Source organism: Cheilinus undulatus, linkage group 2, assembly GCF_018320785.1.
Source record: "Cheilinus undulatus linkage group 2, ASM1832078v1, whole genome shotgun sequence".
Taxonomy (NCBI): Eukaryota; Metazoa; Chordata; class Actinopteri; order Labriformes; family Labridae; genus Cheilinus; species Cheilinus undulatus.
This window is the reverse complement of record NC_054866.1, coordinates 49,949,397-49,968,011: the sequence shown is the minus strand read 5'-3', so window position 1 is coordinate 49,968,011 and position 18,615 is coordinate 49,949,397. Positions and strand designations below refer to the sequence as shown.

The 18,615-nt window shown below is 38.7% G+C and overlaps 1 protein-coding gene across 3 annotated transcripts in view; it reads left to right on the top strand.

Annotated features, from left to right (window-relative positions):
• Positions 1-413: 413 nt before the first annotated feature.
• Positions 414-18,615, top strand: part of pak1 (p21 protein (Cdc42/Rac)-activated kinase 1) — a 104,372-nt gene continuing 86,170 nt past the window's right edge. For all 3 annotated transcript variants that reach the window (XM_041802454.1, XM_041802461.1, XM_041802444.1), the window contains exon 1: positions 414-563. The gene's annotated coding sequence lies outside the window, so the exon portion shown is untranslated. The remainder of the gene's footprint in view (positions 564-18,615) is intronic.

The following is an 18,615-nucleotide window of genomic DNA, read 5'->3' as shown; positions in this document are numbered from 1 at the left end:
TATTTCAATGGTTTTAGGTTTGTTATTGTTAAGGAGGTTGTGGTGGCTTTTAATGCCAAAACAGTTAAGAACCACTGCTGTATATCATCTTAAATTATAAATTAAATCAGGTTAAATTTTCTGCTCGCTTTAATTCTGTAACAGATAGGAAGACTTTCACTTGAACGTATCACCATTAGCGGTTTATGAAGGAAATCTAGAATTTCTTAAATGTCTTTGAACGCATCAGCACTTGCGTTCTGCTCGCGAGCTTCGACCCGCCCTGCCGACTTCCTCACCAGCCAATCGACAGCAGGCAGAGCCGTCACTAACCAATAGCGTGTCGGGAGAGGAGTGTCAGGGGGCGGGCGTTTCTGTGCAGCAGGCTTCTCTGTGCCTAGCTAACAATAGCCTGGGATCGGCAAGTTTGCAGTTAAAAAAACCAGCCAGGCAGGAGGGCGACAGAGAAGAGCGGAGCTGAGCCGTGAGGGGAGCCGAGTTTACCGAGTACATGACACGGCGTGTCCCGGTGAAGGAAATTATCACCCAACATTCTGGGATTAATATTTTCATCTGTACAAGTGGTGAGTTAGCGTTTCTACTTTATATTTGAGGCTGAATTTTATCCCTTCATCTCCATTCTCAGGCAGGCATGGTGCATTGTGAATTAGGTGCTCATTAGCCTGTGAATAGGAAGGGGTTAATGGTTACTGTAGGCTGGGGCCACACTATTATTCCCTCATTCTTTATCTACATCCATTTATTAACGCCCCCACGGACCTCACAGGCCCTCCAGCCCGCACACAGTGGACGTTAACCGGCCACGGTGAGGCTGAAACAGTCGGTGGTAGATGGAGGTGGTGTGGTTATTTTTTTATTACTCCAGTTTCCTCCCTGATCACCAGCTGGGCTCATTACATGGCAGTTTTTTGCAGGTGAATGTAGGATGAATGAATGAATGGAGGGTTTCACTTTTTCTGTATCTTGCTCAGTGGATAGCTGTGGCATGATTCACCAGAAAGTCTACATAAAGATCAGAAACCCTGCTGTCTCCTCCCTTTAACTCCTCTTAATACCTGAAATTATTCTTTGAGTGCCATGTCTGAGCTCCTATCTTGTGTAATAAATTATAGTTGCTCTGATAATAAAGTGCCTCAGACAGAAAGTCAATTTAAGTCCAGCCAGACTTCATTTATATAGCACAAATCAGACACAGGCTAACATAATATTCTTCATATAAAATCAACCAATAAGAGAATCTTTTTTTTTTTTTGTACTCACCCAGTCCATAATAAATATTATGTTGAGGCATTTTACAAAAAGATCAGGTCTAGACCATACTCAACAAAAACCAATTTGGGCTGCACCTTATTATAAGATTAATGTCAGTATTGGCAGATACTACTTTGCAAAGTTTATTCACATAAACCAATATAAAGCTTTCTGCTGATATCCAGCCAGTGTAAGGTTGTAAACATTGGCAGAATGTATGAATGAACCACAATGCAACATCACTTTTGTGGAGTTTTAACTAGAACTATGTATCTCAGTATATGTTTTGGCAGAAAGAAGTCTGGAAATAGTAACATGTCAGTAATTGTCAAACATCCTGCATCCCTGGCATTAATCCTCCATGTGCACAGCACTATGCAAAATTGAGCGAAGTTAAGAAAGAGCAGTTATGCATCAAAAATGTCCCCATATATTGTTATACACATATTGCTTAATACAAATTTGCAGCAGCGATTTTACTGTGACTTCACCATGCTCTCCTGCAGATTCACATCATCTGTTGTATGCTGCACAATAAATACCGATTCTATCTTAATTGCAGTAAGAGCAACAGCAATAAATACATTGCAATACTGAATTGATCTTAAATGATAAGATGCATATTTAATGCCAAATAAGAAGGATGCTCTATATTGGATTTTTGCAGACATTTGATATTGCAGTACTTGCAATTTAATTTTAGTCTGTACCAATGAGTGTATATACTCGGGGTGTAATGGTAGGGCTGGGAAATTAATTGCAGATTAGATTAAATCGCAGTATGGCCTGCTGCACTTTACAAATCGCAGAAGTTGCAATGTTTCTTTAACCTGAAATATGCCAAAATACCAGTTTAATACATTCATCTTTTGCAGCAGCAGAGATTTTATGCACATTATGCAATAATTCAAGTGTCAGTTTTTAAAAAATGGTTTACAAGAATCCTCCCCTTCGGGTTTTATGTAGCTATGTTTTGTTTTAGTCAAAATGAGTGACATTAAAATGATTATCCCCTTCAATAAAGAAATGGGTATCAAATTTTCAATAGTTAATTCTATCTTATACTGATGAAGCTTAGCATTAGTTCATACCCCCAGCTGTGGCCATATAGCCAGCTTCACCTCCCCCCACCCCAGCCTCCTCCTTTATAGCTTAAAGCTTCCTGCATCCTCATATTCAGATTCATGCCACTGTGGATTGATTGCTTCTAAAATAATTCCTTTGTTTTCAATACACATTGTCATTTATGTACCCATGCATGGGGGTTTCTAGCCATGCACTCCCTGAAAAGTCAAAGCATACTGCTTGACTAACCCAGGGAGCATCTTTAGAGCAGAGCCTTCTCCACCAAGTAAAACTGTAGTAGATCAATTTTGCAATGAAATGGTTAAATGTATGATGAGTGTTCCTGACTGAATGTAGGTTATGATATAGGATGATTTATTGCTTGAATTTGTTGAAAAATTCTTAAGTTGAGAAAAATAAGAATTGCATATTAAATCGCAATCACAATATTGGGGGAAAATATCGTGATTTGATTATTTTTGCAAATTGTTCAGCCCTATGTAATGGTATCTGCATTCATCCTGAACCATCATGGTTTGGGGGTCACACTTAAGTGCACGTAGTCACACAATGAATACAACTGAAGGGAGAATAAAGGCAGTGTCGTTTAACAGTGGGCTTATCCAGGTGGCAGTAACGCTTAAAAGTGTTTGCTAACTGCCTTAAACTACCAGCAAAGAAGAGGAAGAAGCAGGGAGAACAAAACACACAAAGAAGAGAAGTTAGATGGCAAGAGCAGCAGCAGAGGAGTGAGACCTACAGGTTCCTTCTTCCTCTCCTCAGCATTTCGTCGCTATTTTTAAAAGCCTCTGGATGTGAAAGCAGGGTGTGTTGAAGACATTACAATGTTGACACATTTTAAAGACCAGGCGCAGATATATAGAAGTAATAATCACTGGCTACAAGTGTGCATTAAGGCCCTCTGCTCCTCCAGTACAACATCCCATCCTGTGTTTACTTAACTTGGTGTGGGATGTTGCAATGTAGGGATGTTGCAACATCCAACCAATATCATTCTTCCCTTTTAGTTATCAGAAACACAACCTGTACAATATTCCTCTGTTATGAATCTACACTTGTGATTTCACACTGACCTCATTTTGCCCTCCTACTGATTTACATCACTTGCTCCGTGTTGAAGTTTCTGCTAACTTTCCTCTCCATGAATGTTCTCAGTAATCCGGCTGAAAAGCTCAGAGGCTTGTGTTTCCACATGGCTCAGCAGAAATCCACACACTTCTCCTGATCCCAGAGAGCACAGCTAGTTTAATGTGTCAGTAGATTTTCGAGATGTTTAGTGGTTTCGGTGATCTGCTGCATCTTATTGATTACAGACGGACAAGTTCTAACTCTTAATTGGCGTTTTTATCAGCTTTAGGGGCCAGTTTTCTGCTCGAGATCGCCTATTGACCACATCGCTCAGAGTCAGTCTTAGAGTACAGGATAAACAAACTTATTTCTCTGCCTTCCTGCACACAGACATCACAATCTTTCTGGTGCTGAACTGGGCTGACTTTGCCCTTTGCTCCTGCTATAAAAACTTTTCCCTTCTTCTGCGACCAGTTCCCTGAATAATAAAAGGCTGCAGTTTGATAAAGCTGATTAGAAGAGTGGGAGATTTAGTGAATGAAACACACGTGCAGCCAGCACTGATGTAACCCAGTTTAAATCATCTTACCTCATGAGCTTCATGTTATTTTATGTAGAAATTACTTATCTTCTAGTTTCTTTCCTGTACAGAGGAACACGATGCTTAAGAGAGGGGATTTATTCTCCAACCTGTTAAATGATCGTGACTTTTATTAGCTTGTCACTATGTTTGTCCCTTAAAGGACGATCAGGATTCCCATGGTTAAAGTCTGGAAACTTCCACTGTGGTTATAAAGGTGTAAGTAATGGTGAAGCTAGTTTATTGAAGGTTGTAAGCCTTGTAAAAAAATAAAAAAAAGAACCCTGACTCAAAGTGTTTAACGATTGCTTGGATTCCTACAGAAGCCCTAAATGGACATAATTTCTACATTTTATTTTACTCCATTTTCCTGTGAGAACAGAAATCCTTTTAATTTTCAAGATCTCTCTTGTTGTTTCAGGATGAAAACAGCTGCTTTAACAAGCCGATCTCTCAAAACAGCTGAAATCAACTTATTATCAAGAGAAATCAGCTAATGTTAACCCCAGAAATCATTATAAATACTGTAAGTCAAAATCTCCAGATAATGGCTGCCTTATGAAGGCATAATTTTATTACTTTGCCTTAATAACTGAATAAGAATGGTAGAATTTGTCTAAAGTTGCTGTGTAGATTAAGTTGAATCGATTAAAGTTTGATTGAAATGTACTCATTATCTAGGGAAAATAGAGTAAAATAAAAAAAATATTGGTATATCTTCTCTCAGGGCTTTAGTAGATGCTTAATTGACAATGGAAAGTGTCACATTGAACCCCTTTCTTTATCATTACTAAAAAATACTATACTGTGTTAACAAAGACATGTTATCATTTCCTGCTCTACTTTAAAATAATCATGTAGGGGAACTTGGTTTAGTGAGTTTTAGCTTCTCTTGAAGGCCTTTGAGTGCAACCGCACTGTCATAAAACCTTGATATTTGTTGTTTTGTTGTTTCTCTTGTCCTGCTCCCTTTCCAACCCCAGTTTACTTCGGTAGAGAGCTGTCAACATGAGTCTGGTCTGCTTAGTCCTGCCCTTTAACAGGAAATGTTTATGTCGCCACTGTAACGGGCTAACTACTGATAGTGCTGTGCTCATGCTGATTTAACACTGGTCTTTTATAATAGGGTATTGTCTTTATTATAATAATAACCATTTACACTGGGCTATTATAATAATCCACAACAGAGAATACGGTCTGGACCTGCCCTCTTTGTAAAATGTCTTCAGATAAATTTGGTTATGAATTGGTGCTATACAAAAAATGATTGATTGATTGATAGATATCATACACTTATGTCCCTCCTCAGACCCTGTGAAAAGCTAAGAATTTTCGACTATCAAGCTCCAACAATATGATCGGTTTTTATGTAAGTTTGACTCTGCTAGTGTCTACAGCCCGTTGTGTACAAACTATCTGCGTGTGGACTACATGCATATTACTCACCTGTCAAACAGCCAGCTCAGTATCAGACTTTCAGCCAACTGTTTTGCGAAGTATAAAGGCCTGTCCAGCGTTTGCCCTAGTCAGAAGTCTTGCTCAGTGACTCCTTTTGTCTTCCATCACAGTCCTCTTCTGCTTCTTTGCCTCAGCCATTCTATCAAACAATAAAGACACACTAACTGGCTTCTTTTTAGCTGGAGGTTGGTGTGTGAACTAATGCTGTAAAGTCATATGCACTTACTGCACAATCACTTATCTCTTTGGTTGAAAAATGAAGCCATTGTCAAAGCGCCATAAACTGATATAACTTTAGAACTGCAACTGGCATAATGTAGCTGTTTGTCAAGAGGTGTACGACCCACCTCAGCTCCTCTGTCTGTTACTGGGTGGACCAGAGGATGTTTGGGTTTCAGTGTGGTGGCTGCTGTGGATTGGACTAAAAGCCCCCTTTAGTAACTAGATGGCTGATGTCACTCAGGCCAGTGACTTCTATAGTCTGTGTTCTCATGAGAAAACTGCAGCATGCTGTTACTGTTGCATAGTGCTGAAAGCAGTCAGCCGAGGCACTCTGTGGAAATAGGACGGTCCCACTCTTCATAGTGAAACTGATTGTACCATTAAATCAAACTCTAGACTACTATCTTAAGGTGTAAAAGTGAGATATTTTTGCTTTTATGACCTTAGGTCTTCAAAGGTTTTAAAGTACAGTAAAATGTCCAAACTGTCTAATAGCTGCCAACCCTGCTGTTGAATTTATAAATGTCTTATTATGCAGTCAAACTAACAATGTTGTCATACTTCAGAAAGAGTATGAAAGACTAAAGATTTCACTGTCATGGAAGATTTCCTGAACTTTTCCCCTGAGATATTTAACTTTTTATGTTTGTGCCAGAACATTTTGGAAAGGGTAGCTAAATGTTCCAAGACACTTACTTGGACTTATTTTCTCAAAGTTTCCTAGAGGATAAAATCTGAAGCTAGAAACATTCCTTGAAGGCTGTATGAAGTTTACATAAGCCAGCAGTGAACTTTTAAGGAAACAGCATCAGAATTTTTCCTTAAAAACCTTCCTTTTTGTGGTTATTAGAACATTTTTGGTATGCTTTGTTGAGCAGAAAGGCTCAGTTGGAAACTGACAATACAGATCATGAAATGCATTACAAGTAAGTTGATATGGTTTGAGTTTGATTGCATGGGAAGTGGCTTGGAGGCTGACAGCCACATGGGTGGCATGGATGAATTGATGACAGGGTCATTGCCTCCTCAGGAAAACCAGTAGCGATTATGGAAGTCCATTTGACAAATCCAAGTCTGGTACCAGGTTAAATCCAATCAGAGACATGAATGGATCTTGAATTAAACTGTTTAATGTTACCCAAACCTTAGTTTAAGTACAACTGAAGCAGAATGAACTGCCTGGTTTGCCTTTGCTGAATCCAGCTGAACCCAAGCACTGGTGTAAGGGCACAGCAGTTACCATGGAGACCTGGGCGTGGCTTAGGGAGTGTTTTATGACCCCCATAAGAAGTACGAGGCCACCCAGTTGTCGCCTTGACACCTCAGCGGACAGAGAGGAAAGCCTGGAGGAGTTAATGACCCATTTGGCTCCCGTGGCTGAGTCTGACTGTTATCATGTGAATGTGTGTTTTCCTTTTGGTCAGACTTTTGCTTCTGCTTCACCTGTCATTGTCGTTATTTTTAACCCCTGAGTCAGTTTGTTTGGGCGCTGAGAGGAATTAGACCTGCTGACCTACAATATGAGCTATTTACTGCCAGAGACGGGTAGCACCCTCAATCTCACAGGAAGAAACTATGTGCTTTATTTTCACCTCATCTCAGTCTCTCCTTTTATTTATAGCTTATACTTCTTAGCAAGGTTGTAATAGTTTTGTTAGTAGTTTTTATTTTTATTTGGTTTTCACTCTCTGTGTTCAGTTTCAGTTTAGTTTTTATTAGTTTTTACTGCGGGTTTTTTAGTTTAGTGTAGTTTTAATTTTGTAAAAATGCTTTGTGTTAGTTTAGTTTTAATTAGTTTTAGTGTTAGTTTTAGTCTTTTACGGATAGATGTCGGGGCTGAGTGAACATCATACATTTTTATAAACATATTAAAACAGGCAACTTTTAAAGCCCTTTTCACACCGCCACGCGGCAACTCACCACCTTCAGTCATTTTAATGAGGGAAGGGCGGCAGATGGGAAGTGGTTTTAACCACGGCGGTAGGACCCAGAAGCGGTTGCCGCCCACGTGACTGCGCACAGATTTTGCCCTGCTGCTCGGAGTTCATCGTGTGGAACTTTCTGGCGGCAGCCGCCTGGCAGCAGCCAATCACATTGAAGGAGGGAGAGAACCCGGAAATAGCAGGCTTCGCGGGTAAAAGCAAACAGTGGAGGAGCTCATAATGTTGGTGTCAGAATATCCTGAGCTTTACAACACGGCTCTACCGTCGTACAATGACAACCAGAAGAAAAATTGTGGAACCAACCATTGAAACGTATTTTATAGGGGGAATTATTTTGATGACGCAACTAGGGCTGAACGATTTGGAAAAATAATCTAATTGCAGTTTTTTTACCCAATATTGCAATTCCAATTTAAAATGCGATATTTTTCTGAAGTTCCTCATCTCATGTATTTACCAACAAAAACAAACAGTAATTCATTCTGAACTATAACCAACACAATATTAGGTTAAACCAGGGCTGGACAATTTTGGAAAATATCTTATGATGATTTTGACTTATTTTGCAAATTGGAGATGAACTGTTGTATTGAAGTTAGTAACTCTCATATTTAACAAGAAAAACATAGAAAAGTTAAGAAAATAGGATTTTTTGTACACGATTCTAAAAATATGCCATAAAATGATTGCATGGTATGTAATGCATAATGTCTCTGCTGCAAAAAAATTTTTAAACTGGTATTTTGTTACAAATTTCAGGCTGAAAAAAATATTACACCTTCAGCGATTTGAAAATTGCAGCAGGCCATATTGCGATTTTAATCTCATTTTTGATTAATTGCCCAGCCCTAGATGGAACTGTATTTTTCCCTTCGTTTTAAAGTACATTAAACATGTTAATATACAGAGATTGTGAGGTTATGCTTGTTTTTGGGGAGGGGGGTTGTGATGGACTTGTGGGCAGCCTCTGCTGTGAAGTTCACCAAAGCACCTCTACGTCATTGCTGCCTCATACCACGGCGCTAGCCGCTGCTTTAAAAAAACGTTTGGCATTTTGGGGACTCCTCCAGCAAGGAGGCGGTTTTCAGGGTAGTTACCATGTGGCGGTGTGTAACCGGCTTAACTTATAATTTTATTTACTTAAAGATGATGTTTGAGTACAACACCAGACATGAAACTACCACTGTGTGAAGTCTTAACCAATCAGATCAGGCAATTTTACTCTCCCTAGACTTGTGTGTAGGTGCCAGACAGTATGATTGTGTCAAAGACTAAAACTAAGGAGATTTTGCCTCCATTTTTAGTTTAGTTAGTTTTGTAAGCGCACAAAACAGTTTTACTTTTTTTTTTGTTTGTTTGTTTGTTTTGTTTTTTTTGGTTAAGCTTTCTTTTTATTTGGTTTCAGTTAACTAAAATGATTTTTGAGTTTTAGTTTTAGTTATTTAGTTAGTTTTAGTTAACAATGATAACCTTGATTGAGATCCCTGTATGGAAGCCCATTTGGGTTAAATAAAAAAGAAAAAATGTGTGAAAGTACAGCAATTCTTGAAAAAAAATATCGTAAGTCATAATTATGAAAAATAAGACATAATTCTGAGTTAAAAAGTCAGAATTATTATATAAAAAAGTCAGAATTAGAGGAAAAAAGTAATAATAATGAGGTACAAAGTCAAAATAATGATTTAAAAAGTGAAAATTATTACAAAAAGTTTTACGTAGTTTAGTTTTTATTAGTTTTAATGTTAATTTTAGTTTTTGCTGATAGATGTCAGGACTCAGTGAACATCATACATTTTTGGGCTGATGCAATGAGACGCCCTGAGGGCCAGATGTGTCAAAGTCAATCTTGGATTCTGAATTTAAAGCCTAACAAGGTCAACATTTAACCATAAATTGTCAACTTCATTTTTACCATTAGTAAAATATGAAAAAAATATGTAACACTAATAATAAATCACTCTGAGATGAAAAAAGTCAAAATAATCAGTTTAAAGGTTCAAAGTCTCAGATAAAAAGTCAAATTTATTAGTTCAAAAGGTTAAATCACAAAATTTAAAAGCAAGCCTGTAAATGATGGTGGCTGGTAATAAGACTAGTGTGGATGCAGCTGCAGCAGCAGTTTGATCAGAACTGGAAAACTTTTCTTTATTAAAGGAGTGCTAAGGACCGTACTGAAAGCTTTTCATGGCGGAAAACATTTTTGCTTTTCCGGTACCTGGTTTTAGCTAATATTTAATCCACCAACCTTGCTCCACTGATGGTGAAGATTTATGTATTAACATGACAACGGCTGGCTGCTGATTTTGTTTCGTGTATTTTACTACTAATTGCAGCACATGCCCACTACCACGTATATTTAGTTGCTCTGATTGTCCTGTAATGAATGTAAAAGACAGTGTTCAGATATAGACTTGCATCAATCATTTATTCTAACTCAAGGAGTGGAAAAAGTATTTTTCCATGAAATATCCTGTTATTTCTTGGGACTATTTAACCAGACTGTTATGTTGAAGAGGGAGCAGATGCCTCAGGAAACCCCAGCAGACGAGTGATGAGGCTTCACTTGACTAACTTTCTTCGTTTTAATGATTAAAGGATGTTTGCTTCATAATTAGCTGCAGATATAAAGTTCAGATTTCTTCTATCAATAATGCTCTCACTTGCTCATTAGGATGGATATTTTTCTTTGCAGTGGTGGCACTCACTCACACACAGAACCAACAGAAATAGTAATATTGGCTGCTGAGGAGCCGGTAGCCTGCCAGCAGCTGAATAATGGATAGTCTGTGTGCCTGGAAGGCTGCTGGAGCTGCTGAGCCCGGCGTCTAGACGAACCCCGACAGCACTGAACTACATGCTCTCTCCTCCTGAAGACTGGCTGGATCCAGATGAAAGCTGTGCTGCTCCTGGATTGATTTTTTTTTTCTCTCCTTTAAGTATTTTATCCGCTTCATTGATGTGAAGGCAGATGAAAGGGAGGGCGATGGTGCATCTCTAAGCTGTTAATAGTATGGTTCACAGTCAGAAAGACAGACCTGCTGCCGTTGGTGTAATTAGGATCAAACCTGGAGAGAGGGGCATTGGAAGTGTTGGACTTGACTTGTTCTCCTTCAGTTTAGCTTCATTCAGGAATCACAGCGATGTTTGGTTAGTGAGAGAGAGAGAGAGAAGGTTCTGGTGCAGGTGGGCCTTCGTTCAGGGCTAACATCAGTGTAATTTGATCTATTTTATGTTAGCATGTGTACATCTGAGTGTCTTTGCTTCAGTCAGACGCTCTTACTGTCTCTTTAGGGTTGATAGAGTCACAGATGCAATGTACAAAATGTCCTGATGGACAGTAGTTTAAATGTTGATGTTGTCTCTGTGAACTGTCACAATAACATAATTTAAACCTAATATGACAGTATAAATAAAATAATATCTGTTGTAATACCATGGCATCAAAGGATGGTTTCACATTAAGGATGCAGGCTTGGATCTGAGTAAACCTATTAGTGCATGCTACCATGCCCAAATATAGGGAAATTGTGAGCAAAGGGTGTTCTAAAGTCAATAAATGACTCAAAAAATGGCTACAAGCATGCCTCCACCTACTGCATCAGACTGAAAATATCCACGAATGTTCTCAGGCACAGAACGATGTTGTGATCAAGCCTGATGTGAAAACGGCCAAAAACAGAAGTCCTAGGCTCCCAATGTTAAGTAATATCTTTTAAATGACCAAAAAACAAGTCAACTCCTGCATATCTCCAAACTTTTTCAACATATTTGTGCAAGTTTTTCAGTCTCTGCTCCACTCTCGCGTCTGCTCTTTCTAACAGACTCACAGAAATGTAACTTACCTGGTGCTGCTCCCGTTTTCCCACAGCAGCTTTGGGTTAAAGCATGAATAAAGATCAGGGTGCTGGTGGACTGGTGTTTGTGGTTGAGCACCCCATATGCATAGGCTGTGGTCCTTTGAGTGGGCTGCCTGTGGCTCCTTTCCTACATGCCATTCAACTCGCTCTCTCTCTACCCAGTTTCCAGCTCAACCTGTCATACCTCCATCCATCTGCACTAGGGCTGAGCGGTTTGCAAAAATAACCTAATTGCAATTTTTTCCCCTTATATTCTGATTTAATATATGATTCTTTTTAGTCTTCAGCTTAAGCATTTTTCAAAAAATTCAAGCAATAAATCATTCAACATCATAGCCTACATTCAGCCAGGAACACTCGTCATACATTTTACCATTTTATTGCAAAATGGATAGACATTTAACTTGACAGAGAAAGCTCTGCTCTAAAGATGCTCCCCTGGGTCTGACTTTTCAGGGAGTGCATGGCTAGAAACCCCCATATGAATGAATACATAAATGAATATGTATATTGAAAACAAATGAATTATTTTAGAAGCAATCAATCCACAGTAGCATGAATCTGAATATGAGGATGCAGGAAGCTTTAAGCTATAAAGGTGGCGGCTGGGGTGGGGGGAAGTGAAGCTGGCTATAAGATGGCCGCAATATGAACTAATGCTAAGCTTCATCAGTATTAGAATGAACTATTTTTTTCTGCTCATATTGCAAATTTGATACCCATTTCTTTATTGAAGGGGATTGTCATCTTTATGTCACTCATTGTGACTGAAACAAAACATACATACAACATGAAAGGAGGATTCTTTTAAACAGTTGTTAAAAAATGTGATATTTGAATGTTTGCATGATCTACATATAATCTCTGCTGCTGCAGAAAATAAATGTATTGAGATGCAAGTGAAAGAAATATTGCAACTTCTGCGATTTGTAAATCGCAGCAGGCCATACTGCGATTTAATCTAATTTGTGATCAGTTTCCCATCCCTGATCTGCACCTATGTTCTGCTCAAGGCCATTCTTGTGAACACAATATCTCAGTACAGCTTTGAAGGATTTTTTTTCAAACTTTGCGCAAAGGCTCTCCTTGACAGAAAGATTAACTAGTTTGATTTTGCAGGTCAAAGGTCAAGGTCAACAGGCATCACTTTTACCCTTGTGTGTAAGATTTATACCAGCTCGACTTAAAAATGACCCCAGCCCTTCCTCTAGGCCCGCCTCTGTACTTTCAGTTTCTTTGTAGGCATGCTCTGTGAGTGCCAGTAATAAAGCTTAGGGTCTTTTGGATACCTTCTTAAATACTTATATATCATATATCATTAAAATAGCAAAGTTTGCCTTGCTTTATCACAGCTGGTGTTTATAGTATCAAATTAAACATTCTAAGAACTCTAGTTTAAAAACAGAATGCTGCCATGTTTTATACAGTAAAGCATGCAGGGCTGGTTAGACAAGGTCGAAGTCTGTGAGTTTATGATGGCTCAGTTTTAGTTTAGTTCCTGTTAACTTGGTAGCCGCAGAAACCACAGAAAAGGAAACAATCCAGGAGGTTATTTTGCAGTTTTTTGGATCTATACTTTTGCGAAGAAGGCACATGTAAACTTTATTTGAGTTACTGCAAGTTTCATCATTAGTCTGCTGTTTTATGCTTTCTTTCTGCAAGTCTTCCCAGGATAGCAGAGTTTGAAGAACATGCAGATTTTGACAGTGAAGAGAATTTTCTCTTCTTTTGCACACTAATAGACATGCCTATCACATCTCTTCTTACGTCCTTCAGCTTGCTTGTGGTTTGATTCAGAATTCAGTATGAAATTCTTGTGATGATCCTCAAAGTGTTGCATGCTCTGCAGAGATTTCTGTTTAATTTTCAATTATTTTAAAGCTCCATACTCAACCTTGTGAGTTGTTTTGGTCTGTGGTTTATTACAAAACTAAAATACGAATTTTTATCGCTTAAAATTGACTTCAACCGTTAAACCCTTATATTCAGATACCCAAATCACTGCTGTAATAAAGGTCAATGATAAAGGGTTGTTTCTCCCTGGGCTGTAGCTCTGCTTTTTTAACAAACATGTTGCATCTGTATATAGTGGCTGATCTCTTCCTCTTGTTCTCAGAGGGTAAAACACAGCCTTACTGTGTTGTTTTTCACTTTGAAGACATTTTTAGTTGCTGAAGATGAGCTCCTACTTTCTTCTTCATTACCTGCTGGTGGATGTCACACAGAAGACACCATCACACCGTCCAGGCAGCTCCCGAATGCTGACTGTACAGGCTCCCTCACTACCTCTGCTGCTGGTTTAAAGACTGGAGAAAAAAGATTCAGATTTCATGCAAAACAAGGCAGAATAAAGGCGCTGCATAGACACTTTTAACCTACTGTATAAGGCTTATATTTGTGTCTGCACCCATCTACTGTCACATCAGTGATGCTGAATGATCGTGGTCCACTGATGCAGTATAAAGAGTGAGAAAAATCCACACTACAAGGATGGAGTGGCTGTTTGACTCTTGTTTGTGTCCAGTACTTTGGCTTTACTCCCCAGACACAATGTGTTTATTTTGTTCTCGTGAAAATTATCTGACTTTGTCCTCTTCATCTCCACTACTCATAAATGTTAAATGTTCTGCAGCTTGCTTTTTATAGCCAGATCTGATGTGAAATATTTATTAAAGCAGGGGTTCATACAGTGTTATGAGCCTTTTTTACACATATGTACACTCCTGAAACTTAAAAATCTAACCTAGTCTTTTCAGTCTGCACACTAACATACACCTCTCCCAAACTTTGGCTGAGCATACTCCAGATTGTAGTTTTGCACACACTTGATGCACCCTCTATCCATCAACTCCATGCATGTTGCACAACTGAAGAATACTGAATGCCATCCTAGATCTTTAGGGACCACACTTGTAATTGTTATCGCCTAAGATGAAAAAATATACACAATTTCATGAATGATTTTCTTGAAGTTACTGCTATTTGGAACAATCAGAAGACACAGAGTTGTGGTCTATCAGGATTTATGATTCCACTCTGCTGTCACTGTGGGGGTGGGGGGCAATAAAGTTAGGCTGAACAGTCCCACAAACGCCGGGTCCACAGGTTAGTGTGCAGGAATTGACCCTAAGCAACCGTCTTTATCACCTATGCCCAGAACTGGCCCCACATCCTGTTCATCAGAATTATTCTTCTTCTTTGTTTGTTTGGATAACTGCTATCCTCTGACTGTGGTAGAGTGGTGACAAGTGCAGATTGGGTGGAATTGTGGGATATTAGAAGGCTCTTTCTGTGCATGCGTTAAATGCAGTGTTAATTTTGACAGCTACTTTTAATTTTAGTCTTAGTCTTTAAATTAAATGTCTTTTCGTTTTAGTCACATTTTAGTTATTTCTACCCTTTATAGTTTTAGTCTAGCTTTAGTCTACGAAAACTCCAAAACATTTTAGTCTACTTTTAATCCATAAAAAGTCCTCACATTTTAGTCTTTACTTTTATTCCAAGCATTTATTTTCTTGCCTTAATCTGGGACCAAGTGTTTTCTCTGCACCCTGGTAAACCTGGGGTCCCTACTTTCTACAGCTGAGAGGCAAAAGAGATGCAGAGCCATTGTTATTTGACAGATTTACACCCCCCTAGACAAATATGGACTTTAATGTCTGAAGAAAACTACATTACATTTTACTCTAGTTTTAGTCATCTCGATGAAAACTAAAGTTACTTTTAGTCAGTTTTAGTCATCACAGATCTATTTTTGTAGTTCTTAGTCTAGTTTTTGTCATGGAAAAAAGGCTATTGATGAATATTTTTAGTCATAGTTTTAGTTGATGAAATTAACACTGATTGAATGCATTAAAAAGATTAACTAAACAATCCAGTAATTTAATCATAATGTGTTAAAATGGTATTTTTCAAAACAAAACATTTACTCTCTTTGCCTGAATCTGGTGCAAATTGTACCAATGTTTTCTATGCACCAAGCAAAACCTGGCATCTTCGCTGTCTACAGCTGAAAGGCAGAAGAGCTATAGATGAACCTACCTAACAGCTTGTGCTCTCTCAAATCATAGATTTTGAATGTCTGTCAAAAACTAAATTACATTTTAGTCTTCTTGACAAAAAACTAACTGTACCTTCTGTCAGAATTTCGCCACCACAGATCTACTTTTAGCTCGTCTTAGTCTAGTCTTCCTCATGGAAAACAGTGAGTTGATGAGTCAGAGTTTTAGTTGAGAAAATTAACACTGCTGTGTGCGGTCAGTAAAATGGCAGAGCATGCAGCCTGTGCAGGAACTTCTGCTTGAAGTTTTATTCGTAAATAAAGCATATTCCCCCTCGTTGATACTGTAGGTGCTGTTGTTCTGAGACAGTAGATTTCTGCATTTAACACAGAGGTCCAGTATGAGACAGACAGACAGTGAGGACAGAGAGAGAGATGAGGAGGAGCCCGTTAAGAGTTATGAGGTGAACGATGCAGCACCACACTATACTGTCATGTATTTTGAGAGCAAAACAGGTTTCTGTTGAATATGCATTATGATGTAATAAAAAAGATTTTAAAATATTCATTTTTGGATATTTTTAATCTTTTCAAAATTGTGGACATATTTGCAATTCTGACCCTAAAAGTTTTTTTCTGGCTCCTTTAGTGGGAACATGTTCAGTGATGTTTATGTTCTAAGTTTTCAGGCTTTTTGAGACTAAAACTTGATCACAGTTACAATCTTTACAGAATGTTTAGAATCAGTGCACTCAGACCTGAACATGAAAATGTCGAGGATGGACCAGACTAAATCTCAGTTTCCTCAGACCTGATAAAGTTCATGTGTTTAGAGACATGTGGAGGAACCACCCACTCATTTGGACCAACCACACCTTCAGTAACACACACTCTCCTTTTGCTTTAATTCATGCTTTCACAGAGGCACACACATCTTCAGTAACACACACTCTCCTTTGACTTTAATTCATGCTTTCACACAGGCACACACACCTTCAAACACACACGACTCCAAAGATCTCCCCATTGTGTGTTTGAGTGTCAGATAGAGGAGTAAATGAATCATAAAGAGTGAAAGTAGGTCTAGTATGCAGAGGAGGGATATGTGTCACACCCCAGTCACGCAGTCCAGTTCAACCAAGTGGGTGTGTGTGTGTGTGTGGGTGGGGGTGTGTGTGTGTGTGTGTGAAAGAGAGAGAGAAAGTGTGTGTGGCTGAATATTTCAGCGCTGAGGTTTTACATTCACACCCTGCAGCCTCGTATCCAAAGACAGATACTGTGTGTGTGTGATTACAGTGTTTTTGTTGGACATTGTTTGTCTGCAGGGAGGTGAACTCATGAGTCTGTGTTTAAAGTCAGACGTTAGATGACCCTGTAACCTCCACTCACACACAAACACAGGGACTGTTATGATACCAGAATTTAAAATCTCAGTCAGTCTAGGAGAAATCTAACAGCATCGATACCTGATTTGATACCAGGAGCAAAGAGAAGTCCTTGGCACCCAGTGTTGTAACCTTTTTGTTTCAGTAATCAAAAATCACAGCAATGTTCCACAAAGTCAAATACATTCTTTCAGTTCTAAATCCACAGTGCAGAAGTTTGCTTGCAGTTTCTCCTTTCTCTCCTATTCACCCGTCTTAATTTATATGTTTTAGTTTGGATTCTTTTTGATACAATTTATCATTGGTGTATCAGAAATTTTCAATAGGTTAATGAAATATAACCTGATATGCCAGATAGACTTTCATATTTCCTTTGCATGGATGTATTTCACATCATCAGGGACTGTGGTTCTCAACTGGTTAAGTTAAGGGACCCACCATCAACTCCTCAAGGAGAATTGTGACAAATTTTGGAGATTTTTTTCATCAATTGAAAAATATTAGAGCTTGTGCTTAAGACAGTACCAAAGATGTAACAAAACAAAGAAAATGACAAAACATGCATGTTTTTAAAGAGTCTCATAGACAATTGGATGCAATTTTTTTTTCCCAGGCACACATCCACGACCCATTGAAATGGGCTTCGCGACCCACTTTTGGGTACCGACCCACCAGATGGGAACAACTGAACTAGGAAACCTTCCATAGAAAATGTTATGTAAGGGCAGGACTTTTTAAAAAAATTCTCTGAAGGTGATTGGATGAAATTTCTTTCACATTCATTACCATACAATCAGAGCAACAAGAAAGGAGGTAGAAGACATAGAAGAAGCAGTAAGGCGTTGTTGTAGTTTATGAATGGTTGAGTTAGTTGTTGGATAAAACTCAAGACGAGGCAGGTCAGGAGAAGGGCAAAAACATCTTCTCTGCTAAGAAAGGCCTTCAGTGTGATTTTTCGCTCCTGTTTCATTTAGGGCTGAATGATTTTGGAAAATAATCTAATTGCAACCCCCCCCCTCCCCCATATTGCAATTGCGATTTGAAATGTGATTATTCCTTAACAGTTATTCCTAACAATTCTTCAGTGTATCCACACTGAAATACAGTCTTTTTCTCAGTTTGAACGAGGGAGAGTTCAAATAGTTTGATGACATATCAGCGTGGTATTTTCAAATGCCAGCATCATGATATCATTTATGCTGATCCCACTGAGCCGTTAGGGACTGAAACACTCCCAAATGTTCGGATTAAAATGTAGAATCTGTACTCTCTCAGTATGTTTGTCTCTCACTCACTCTTAAGGTCAGTGGGTTCCTCCTCTCTCTCCTTCCTCTCCTCTTCTTCACCTCTTCATCCCTCCATCTTTCCTCCTGTCTATCTGACGTAACCAGTGAAGCAACGATAACACTGTTATCTATAAATATCCTCTCTCTTCTCTCACTGTCAGACTAAGGAAATCTCTTTTTTGCACTTCCTTCCAGCTGCTAGTTTTATTTTCATTTATCTGCCATTTCTGCTGGAGGCTTTCGCTCTCTTCTTGTCAATTTCTCACACTAAAAACACGAGGGAAACTGATGTACAATAAAAATTACGGAGTGCACAGGTGCTTCTCCAAAAATTGGAACATCATGAAAAAAGTGAAACTTCCATTTATTCTATAATTACGCATTAGAAAGTGAAATATTTCTAGACTTTTTGTTTAAAAGTTGATGATTACAGCTCACAAAAATGAAAAGTCCACGACCTAAAGTATTAGCGACAAAAT